The sequence below is a fragment of the Myotis nattereri genome (genome assembly GCF_964212035.1).
Source record: "Myotis nattereri genome assembly, chromosome: 3".
Lineage (NCBI taxonomy): Eukaryota > Metazoa > Chordata > Mammalia > Chiroptera > Vespertilionidae > Myotis > Myotis nattereri.
In genome coordinates, this window is record NC_138077.1 from 127,572,677 (window position 1) to 127,583,949 (window position 11,273).

Sequence of the window (11,273 nt, forward strand, 5' to 3'; positions counted from 1 at the left end):
GACAACTACTGTGTGATTCCACTCATATTAGGTCCCCAGGGCCATCGGAGGCAGAGACGGACGGCAAGATGGAGGTACCAGTGGTGGTGGGGTTGGGGTGAGGGATGCAGTGTTGTTTCCTGGGGCAAAGTTCCAGTTGGAGAAGACGGGAAAAGTGATGGATCTGATGGTGGTGTGGCTGGCAAAAGAGTAGAATGTCCTGAACACCACTGCACTGTTCAGCGGAACCGAGTGGAAATGGTAAGTTTCACTGTGATAAAACTACGCAAAGAAGAAAAGAAAAAGAAGGCCAGGTCTTAAACATAACCATGGTGGCGCGAGCTCTGGGTACCTGAATTCCTGCTCCCAAGAATCCACTGGATACACATTGATGAGAAGAACCTGGGGTGTGAGGTCCGTTGAGAAACCCTGGGCAAGCCTGGGATCCCTCCTGTCCACCTCACGGGCCTCTTAAGAGAAGCCTGTGATGCTGAGTGGGGCTCACCCTTGTGTGCAGGTGCAGAGAAGCACACCTATCAGGAGAATGCATTTTGTGCAGCCACTGCGGAAAGCGGTAAGGAGTTACCTCAAAAACTTAAAAATGGAACTTCCGTGCTTCCATGTAGCAAAGTGATTCCACTTCTGTGAATGTATCCCAAGATCAGAGACACTGATTGGAAAGAATATATGCACAATACGGTCATTACAGTGTTATTTAAAATACTAAGATTTGGAAGCAGCCCATGTGCCCATCAGAAAATGAGTGGATAAAAACGCTTTGGTACATTGACACAATTTAATACTACTTGGCTGTGTAAAAGAAGGGACTCTAAGCTATTTGTGACAGCATGGATGGACCTGGACAGCATTTTGGTAAGGGAAATCAGCCAGTCAGAGACAGACGAATACCATATAATTTCACATATGTGTGGAATCTAATGTGTAAAATGAATTAACTAAGAAAATAGAAAGAGACTCATAGGAAGAGAACAGACTGAGAGTGGTCAGAGGGGAAAGGGTTGTGGGGCTGGGTGAGAGGGTGAAGGGATTAAGCAAAGAAAAACAGCAACTCATAGATACGGACATCACTATAGTGACTACAGGAAGAAAAGTGTTGGCGGAGGTGGAAGAGGATTCAGGGTAAAATCGCAATACAAGGAGACTTGATTTGAGGTGGTGAATACACAGTACTGTATACAGATGACGGGTTATAGACTTGTACAGTTGATGCCTGCATGACCTTATTAACCCGTAACAACCCAACAGATTCAATTAACAAAACGGGAAGAACATTGTGACACAAGCTACTAGGTGGATGGACCTTGAAGACGTTATGTTCAGTGCAAAAGCCAGTCAAAAGAAGACAACTACTGTGTGATTCCACTCATATTAGGTGCCCAGGGCCATCGGAGGCAGAGACGGACGGCAAGATGGAGGTACCAGTGGTGGTGGGGTTGGGGTGAGGGATGCAGTGTTGTTTCCTGGGGCAGAGTTCCAGTTGGAGAAGACGGGAAAAGTGATGGATCTGATGGTGGTGTACCCGGCAGAAGAGTAGAATGTCCTGAACACCACTGCACTGTTCAGCGGAACCGAGTGGAAATGGTAAGTTTCACTGTGATAAAACTACGCAAAGAAGAAAAGAAAAAGAAGGCCAGGTCTTAAACATAACCATGGTGGCGCGAGCTCTGGGTACCTGAATTCCTGCTCCCAAGACTCCACTGGATACACAGTGATGAGAAGAGCCTGGGGTGTGAGGTCCGTTGAGAAACCCTGGGCAAGCCTGGGATCCCTCCTGTCCACCCCACGGGCCTCTTAAGAGAAGCCTGTGATGCTGAGTGGGGCTCACCCTTGTGTGCAGGTGCAGAGAAGCACACCTATCAGGAGAATGCATTTTGTGCAGCCACTGCGGAAAGCGGTAAGGAGTTACCTCAAAAACTTATAAATGGAACTTCCGTGCTTCCATGTAGCAAAGTGATTCCACTTCTGTGAATGTATCCCAAGATCAGAGACACTGATTGGAAAGAATATATGCACAATACGGTCATTACAGTGTTATTTAAAATACTAAGATTTGGAAGCAGCCCATGTGCCCATCAGAAAATGAGTGGATAAAAACGCTTTGGTACATTGACACAATTTAATACTACTTGGCTGTGTAAAAGAAGGGACTCTAAGCTATTTGTGACAGCATGGATGGACCTGGACAGCATTTTGGTAAGGGAAATCAGCCAGTCAGAGACAGACGAATACCATATAATTTCACATATGTGTGGAATCTAATGTGTAAAATGAATTAACTAAGAAAATAGAAAGAGACTCATAGGAAGAGAACAGACTGAGAGTGGTCAGAGGGGAAAGGGTTGTGGGGCTGGGTGAGAGGGTGAAGGGATTAAGCAAAGAAAAACAGCAACTCATAGATACGGACATCACTATAGTGACTACAGGAAGAAAAGGGTTGGCGGAGGTGGAAGAGGATTCAGGGTAAAATCGCAATACAAGGAGACTTGATTTGAGGTGGTGAATACACAGTACTGTATACAGATGACGGGTTATAGACTTGTACAGTTGATGCCTGCATGACCTTATTAACCCGTAACAACCCAACAGATTCAATTAACAAAACGGGAAGAACATTGTGACACAAGCTACTAGGTGGATGGACCTTGAAGACGTTATGTTCAGTGCAAAAGCCAGTCAAAAGAAGACAACTACTGTGTGATTCCACTCATATTAGGTGCCCAGGGCCATCGGAGGCAGAGACGGACGGCAAGATGGAGGTACCAGTGGTGGTGGGGTTGGGGTGAGGGATGCAGTGTTGTTTCCTGGGGCAGAGTTCCAGTTGGAGAAGACGGGAAAAGTGATGGATGTGATGGTGGTGTACCCGGCAGAAGAGTAGAATGTCCTGAACACCACTGCACTGTTCAGCGGAACCGAGTGGAAATGGTAAGTTTCACTGTGATAAAACTACGCAAAGAAGAAAAGAAAAAGAAGGCCAGGTCTTAAACATAACCATGGTGGCGCGAGCTCTGGGTACCTGAATTCCTGCTCCCAAGACTCCACTGGATACACAGTGATGAGAAGAGCCTGGGGTGTGAGGTCCGTTGAGAAACCCTGGGCAAGCCTGGGATCCCTCCTGTCCACCCCACGGGCCTCTTAAGAGAAGCCTGTGATGCTGAGTGGGGCTCAACCTTGTGTGCAGGTGCAGAGAAGCACACCTATCAGGAGAATGCATTTTGTGCAGCCACTGCGGAAAGCGGTAAAGAGTTACCTCAAAAACTTAAAAATGGAATTTCCGTGCTTCCATGTAGCAAAGTGATTACACTTCTGTGAATGTATCCCAAGATCAGAGACACTGATTGGAAAGAATATATGCACAATACGGTCATTACAGTGTTATTTAAAATACTAAGATTTGGAAGCAGCCCATGTGCCCATCAGAAAATGAGTGGATAAAAACGCTTTGGTACATTGACACAATTTAATACTACTTGGCTGTGTAAAAGAAGGGACTCTTAGCTATTTGTGACAGCATGGATGGACCTGGACAGCATTTTGGTAAGTGAAATCAGCCAGTCAGAGACAGACGAATACCGTAAAATTTCACATATGTGTGGAATCTAATGTGTAAAATGAATTAACTAAGAAAATAGAAAGAGACTCATAGGAAGAGAACAGACTGAGAGTGGTCAGAGGGGAAAGGGTTGTGGGGCTGGGTGAGAGGGTGAAGGGATTAAGCAAAGAAAAACAGCAACTCATAGATACGGACATCACTATAGTGACTACAGGAAGAAAAGTTTTGGCGGAGGTGGAAGAGGATTCAGGGTAAAATCGCAATACAAGGAGACTTGATTTGAGGTGGTGAATACACAGTACTGTATACAGATGACGGGTTATAGACTTGTACAGTTGATGCTTGCATGACCTTATTAACCTGTGACAACCCAACAGATTCAATTAACAAAACGGGAAGAACATTGTGACACAATCTACTAGGTGGATGGACCTTGAAGACGTTATGTTCAGTGCAAAAGCCAGTCAAAAGAAGACAACTACTGTGTGATTCCACTCATATTAGGTCCCCAGGGCCATCGGAGGCAGAGATGGACGGCAAGATGGAGGTACCAGTGGTGGTGGGGTTGGGGTGAGGGATGCAGTGTTGTTTCCTGGGGCCGAGTTCCAGTTGGAGAAGACGGGAAAAGTGATGGATCTGATGGTGGTGTGGCTGGCAAAAGAGTAGAATGTCCTGAACACCACTGCACTGTTCAGCGGAACCGAGTGGAAATGGTAAGTTTCACTGTGATAAAACTACGCAAAGAAGAAAAGAAAAAGAAGGCCAGGTCTTAAACATAACCATGGTGGCGCGAGCTCTGGGTACCTGAATTCCTGCTCCCAAGACTCCACTGGATACACAGTGATGAGAAGAGCCTGGGGTGTGAGGTCCGTTGAGAAACCCTGGGCAAGCCTGGGATCCCTCCTGTCCACCTCACGGGCCTCTTAAGAGAAGCCTGTGATGCTGAGTGGGGCTCACCCTTGTGTGCAGGTGCAGAGAAGCACACCTATCAGGAGAATGCATTTTGTGCAGCCACTGCGGAAAGCGGTAAGGAGTTACCTCAAAAACTTATAAATGGAACTTCCGTGCTTCCATGTAGCAAAGTGATTTCACTTCTGTGAATGTATCCCAAGATCAGAGACACTGATTGGAAAGAATATATGCACAATACAGTCATTACAGTGTTATTTAAAATACTAAGATTTGGAAGCAGCCCATGTGCCCATCAGAAAATGAGTGGATAAAAACGCTTTGGTACATTGACACAATTTAATACTACTTGGCTGTGTAAAAGAAGGGACTCTAAGCTATTTGTGACAGCATGGATGGACCTGGACAGCATTTTGGTAAGTGAAATCAGCCAGTCAGAGACAGACGAATACCATATAATTTCACATATGTGTGGAATCTAATGTGTAAAATGAATTAACTAAGAAAATAGAAAGAGACTCATAGGAAGAGAACAGACTGAGAGTGGTCAGAGGGGAAAGGGTTGTGGGGCTGGGTGAGAGGGTGAAGGGATTAAGCAAAGAAAAACAGCAACTCATAGATATGGACATCACTATAGTGACTACAGGAAGAAAAGGGTTGGCGGAGGTGGAAGAGGATTCAGGGTAAAATAGTGATACAAGGAGACTTGATTTGAGGTGGTGAATACACAGTACTGTATGCAGATGACGGGTTATAGACTTGTACAGTTGATGCCTGCATGACCTTATTAACCCGTAACAACCCAACAGATTCAATTAACAAAACGGGAAGAACATTGTGACACAATCTACTAGGTGGATGGACCTTGAAGACGTTATGTTCAGTGCAAAAGCCAGTCAAAAGAAGACAACTACTGTGTGATTCCACTCATATTAGGTGCCCAGGTCCATCGGAGGCAGAGACGGACGGCAAGATGGAGGTACCAGTGGTGGTGGGGTTGGGGTGAGGGATGCAGTGTTGTTTCCTGGGGCAGAGTTCCAGTTGGAGAAGACGGGAAAAGTGATGGATCTGATGGTGGTGTGGCCGGCAGAAGAGTAGAATGTCCTGAACACCACTGCACTGTTCAGCGGAACCGAGTGGAAATAGTAAGTTTCACTGTGATAAAACTACGCAAAGAAGAAAAGAAAAAGAAGGCCAGGTCTTAAACAGAACCATGGTGGCGCGAGCTCTGGGTACCTGAATTCCTGCTCCCAAGACTCCACTGGATACACAGTGATGAGAAGAGCCTGGGGTGTGAGGTCCGTTGAGAAACCCTGGGCAAGCCTGGGATCCCTCCTGTCCACCCCACGGGCCTCTTAAGAGAAGCCTGTGATGCTGAGTGGGGCTCACCCTTGTGTGCAGGTGCAGAGAAGCACACCTATCAGGAGAATGCATTTTGTGCAGCCACTGCGGAAAGCGGTAAGGAGTTACCTCAAAAACTTATAAACGGAACTTCCGTGCTTCCATGTAGCAAAGTGATTCCACTTCTGTGAATGTATCCCAAGATCAGAGACACTGATTGGAAAGAATATATGCACAATACGGTCATTACAGTGTTATTTAAAATACTAAGATTTGGAAGCAGCCCATGTGCCCATCAGAAAATGAGTGGATAAAAACGCTTTGGTACATTGACACAATTTAATACTACTTGGCTGTGTAAAAGAAGGGACTCTAAGCTATTTGTGACAGCATGGATGGACCTGGACAGCATTTTGGTAAGTGAAATCAGCCAGTCAGAGACAGACGAATACCATATAATTTCACATATGTGTGGAATCTAATGTGTAAAATGAATTAACTAAGAAAATAGAAAGAGACTCATAGGAAGAGAACAGACTGAGAGTGGTCAGAGGGGAAAGGATTGTGGGGCTGGGTGAGAGGGTGAAGGGATTAAGCAAAGAAAAACAGCAACTCATAGATACGGACATCACTATAGTGACTACAGGAAGAAAAGGGTTGGCGGAGGTGGAAGAGGATTCAGGGTAAAATAGTGATACAAGGAGACTTGATTTGAGGTGGTGAATACACAGTACTGTATACAGATGACGGGTTATAGACTTGTACAGTTGATGCCTGCATAACCTTATTAACCCGTAACAACCCAACAGATTCAATTAACAAAACGGGAAGAACATTGTGACACAATCTACTAGGTGGATGGACCTTGAAGACGTTATGTTCAGTGCAAAAGCCAGTCAAAAGAAGACAACTACTGTGTGATTCCACTCATATTAGGTGCCCAGGGCCATCGGAGGCAGAGACGGACGGCAAGATGGAGGTACCAGTGGTGGTGGGGTTGGGGTGAGGGATGCAGTGTTGTTTCCTGGGGCAGAGTTCCAGTTGGAGAAGACGGGAAAAGTGATGGATCTGATGGTGGTGTGGCCGGCAGAAGAGTAGAATGTCCTGAACACCACTGCACTGTTCAGCGGAACCGAGTGGAAATGGTAAGTTTCACTGTGATAAAACTACGCAAAGAAGAAAAGAAAAAGAAGGCCAGGTCTTAAACATAACCATGGTGGCGCGAGCTTTGGGTACCTGAATTCCTGCTCCCAAGACTCCACTGGATACACAGTGATGAGAAGAGCCTGGGGTGTGAGGTCCGTTGAGAAACCCTGGGCAAGCCTGGGATCCCTCCTGTCCACCCCACGGGCCTCTTAAGAGAAGCCTGTGATGCTGAGTGGGGCTCACCCTTGTGTGCAGGTGCAGAGAAGCACACCTATCAGGAGAATGCATTTTGTGCAGCCACTGCGGAAAGCGGTAAGGAGTTACCTCAAAAACTTATAAATGGATCTTCCGTGCTTCCATGTAGCAAAGTGATTCCACTTCTGTGAATGTATCCCAAGATCAGAGACACTGATTGGAAAGAATATATGCACAATACGGTCATTACAGTGTTATTTAAAATACTAAGATTTGGAAGCAGCCCATGTGCCCATCAGCAAATGAGTGGATAAAAGCGCTGTGGTACATTGACACAATTTAATACTACTTGGCTGTGTAAAAGAAGGGACTCTTAGCTATTTGTGACAGCATGGATGGACCTGGACAGCATTTTGGTAAGTGAAATCAGCCAGTCAGAGACAGACGAATACCGTATAATTTCACAAATGTGTGGAATCTAATGAGTAAAATGAATTAACTAAGAAAATAGAAAGAGACTCATAGGAAGAGAACAGACTGAGAGTGGTCAGAGGGGAAAGGGTTGTGGGGTTGGGTGAGAGGGTGAAGGGATTAAGCAAAGAAAAACAGCAAGTCATAGATACGGACATCCCTATAGTGACTACAGGAAGAAAAGGTTTGGCGGAGGTGGAAGAGGATTCAGGGTAAAATAGTGATACAAGGAGACTTGATTTGAGGTGGTGAATACACAGTAGTATATACAGATGACGGGTTATAGACTTGTACAGTTGATGCCTGCATGACCTTATTAACCTGTGACAACCCAACAGATTCAATTAACAAAACGGGAAGAACATTGTGACACAAGCTACTAGGTGGATGGACCTTGAAGACGTTATGTTCAGTGCAAAAGCCAGTCAAAAGAAGACAACTACTGTGTGATTCCACTCATATTAGGTCCCCAGGGCCTTCGGAGGCAGAGACGGACGGCAAGATGGAGGTACCAGTGGTGGTGGGGTTGGGGTGAGGGATGCAGTGTTGTTTCCTGGGGCCGAGTTCCAGTTGGAGAAGACGGGAAAAGTGATGGATCTGATGGTGGTGTGGCCGGCACAAGAGTAGAATGTCCTGAACACCACTGCACTGTGCAGCGGAACCGAGTGGAAATGGTAAGTTTCACTGTGATAAAACTACGCAAAGAAGAAGCGAAAAACAAGGCCAGGTCTTAAACATAACCATGGTGGGGCGAGCTCTGGGTACCTGAATTCCTGCTCCCAAGTCTCCACTGGATACACAGTGATGAGAAGACCCTGGGGTGTGAGGTCCATTGAGAAACCCTGGGCAAGCCTGGGATCCCTCCTGTCCACCCCACGGGCCTCTAAGAGAAACCTGTGATGCTGAGTGGGGCTCACCCTTGTGTGCAGGTGCAGAGAAGCACACCTATCAGGAGAATGCATTTTGTGCAGCCACTGCGGAAAGCGGTAAGGAGTTACCTCAAAAACTTAAAAATGGAACTTCCGTGCTTCCATGTAGCAAAGTGATTCCACTTCTGTGAATGTATCCCAAGATCAGAGACACTGATTGGAAAGAATATATGCACAATACGGTCATTACAGTGTTATTTAAAATACTAAGATTTGGAAGCAGCCCATGTGCCCATCAGAAAATGAGTGGATAAAAACGCTTTGGTACATTGACACAATTTAATACTACTTGGCTGTGTTAAAGAATGGACTCTTAGCTATTTGTGACAGCACGGATGGACCTGGACAGCATTTTGGTAAGTGAAATCAGCCAGTCAGAGACAGACGAATACCGTATAATTTCACAAATGTTTGGAATCTAATGAGTAAAATGAATTAACTAAGAAAATAGAAAGAGACTCATAGGAAGAGAACAGACTGAGAGTGGTCAGAGGGGAAAGGGTTGTGGGGCTGGGTGAGAGGGTGAAGGGATTAAGCAAAGAAAAACAGCAAGTCATAGATACGGACATCTCTATAGTGACTACAGGAAGAAAAGGTTTGGCGGAGGTGGAAGAGGATTCAGGGTAAAATAGTGATACAAGGAGACTTGATTTGAGGTGGTGAATACACAGTAGTATATACAGATGACGGGTTATAGACTTGTACAGTTGATGCCTGCATGACCTTATTAACCTGTGACAACCCAACAGATTCAATTAACAAAACGGGAAGAACATTGTGACACAAGCTACTAGGTAAATGGACCTTGAAGACGTTATGTTCAGTGCAAAAGCCAGTCAAAAGAAGACAACTACTGTGTGATTCCACCCATATTAGGTCCCCAGGGCCTTCGGAGGCAGAGACGGACGGCAAGATGGAGGTACCAGTGGTGGTGGGGTTGGGGTGAGGGATGCAGTGTTGTTTCCTGGGGCCGAGTTCCAGTTGGAGAATACGGGAAAAGTGATGGATCTGATGGTGGTGTGGCCGGCACAAGAGTAGAATGTCCTGAACACCACTGCACTGTGCAGCGGAACCGAGTGGAAATGGTAAGTTTCACTGTGATAAAACTACGCAAAGAAGAAGCGATAAACAAGGCCAGGTCTTAAACATAACCATGGTGGGGCGAGCTCTGCGTACCTGAATTCCTGCTCCCAAGTCTCCACTGGATACACAGTGATGAGAAGACCCTGGGGTGTGAGGTCCATTGAGAAACCCTGGGCAAGCCTGGGATCCCTCCTGTCCACCCCACGGGCCTCTTAAAAGAAGCCTGTGATGCTGAGTGGGGCTCACCCTTGTGTGCAGGTGCAGAGAAGCACACCTATCAGGAGAATGCATTTTGTGCAGCCACTGCGGAAAGCGGTAAGGAGTTACCTCAAAAACTTAAAAATGGAACTTCCGTGCTTCCATGTAGCAAAGTGATTCCACTTCTGTGAATGTATCCCAAGATCAGAGACACTGATTGGAAAGAATATATGCACAATACGGTCATTACAGTGTTATTTAAAATACTAAGATGTGGAAGCAGCCCATGTGCCCATCAGAATGAGTGGATAAAAACGCTTTGGTACATTGACACAATTTAATACTACTTGGCTGTGTAAAAGAAGGGACTCTTAGCTATTTGTGACAGCATGGATGGACCTGGACAGCATTTTGGGAAGTGAAATCAGCCAGTCAGAGACAGACGAATACCGTATATTTTCACATATGTGTGGAATCTAATGAGTAAAATGAATTAACTAAGAAAATAGAAAGAGACTCATAGGAAGAGAACAGACTGAGAGTGGTCAGAGGGGAAAGGGTTGTGGGGCTGGGTGAGAGGGTGAAGGGATTAAGCAAAGAAAAACAGCAAGTCATAGATACGGACATCCCTATAGTGACTACAGGAAGAAAAGGTTTGGCGGAGGTGGAAGAGGATTCAGGGTAAAATAGTGATACAAGGAGACTTGATTTGAGGTGGTGAATACACAGTAGTATATACAGATGATGGGTTATAGACTTGTACAGTTGATGCCTGCATGACCTTATTAACCTGTGACAACCCAACAGATTCAATTAACAAAACGGGAAGAACATTGTGACACAAGCTACTAGGTGGATGGACCTTGAAGACGTTATGTTCAGTGCAAAAGCCAGTCAAAAGAAGACAACTACTGTGTGATTCCACTCATATTAGGTCCCCAGGGCCTTCGGAGGCAGAGACGGACGGCAAGATGGAGGTACCAGTGGTGGTGGGGTTGGGGTGAGGGATGCAGTGTTGTTTCCTGGGGCCGAGTTCCAGTTGGAGAAGACGGGAAAAGTGATGGATCTGATGGTGGTGTGGCCGGCACAAGAGTAGAATGTCCTGAACACCACTGCACTGTGCAGTGGAACCGAGTGGAAATGGTAAGTTTCACTGTGATAAAACTACGCAAAGAAGAAGCGAAAAACAAGGCCAGGTCTTAAACATAACCATGGTGGGGCGAGCTCTGGGTACCTGAATTCCTGCTCCCAAGTCTCCACTGGATACACAGTGATGAGAAGACCCTGGGGTGTGAGGTCCATTGAGAAACCCTGGGCAAGCCTGGGATCCCTCCTGTCCACCCCACGGGCCTCTTAAGAGAAGCCTGTGATGCTGAGTGGGGCTCACCCTTGTGTGCAGGTGCAGAGAAGCACACCTATCAGGAGAATGCATTTTGTGCAGCCACTGCGGA

General features: G+C 46.0%; 1 long non-coding RNA gene across 1 annotated transcript; it reads left to right on the forward strand.

Annotated features, from left to right (window-relative positions):
- The first annotated feature begins 2,226 nt into the window (after positions 1-2,226).
- LOC308516312 lies at positions 2,227-7,557 on the forward strand. Its single transcript, XR_013995734.1, has 4 exons — positions 2,227-3,534; positions 3,928-4,875; positions 5,269-6,216; positions 6,610-7,557. It is a non-coding gene; the product is annotated as an uncharacterized lncRNA (long non-coding RNA).
- Positions 7,558-11,273: the final 3,716 nt, after the last annotated feature.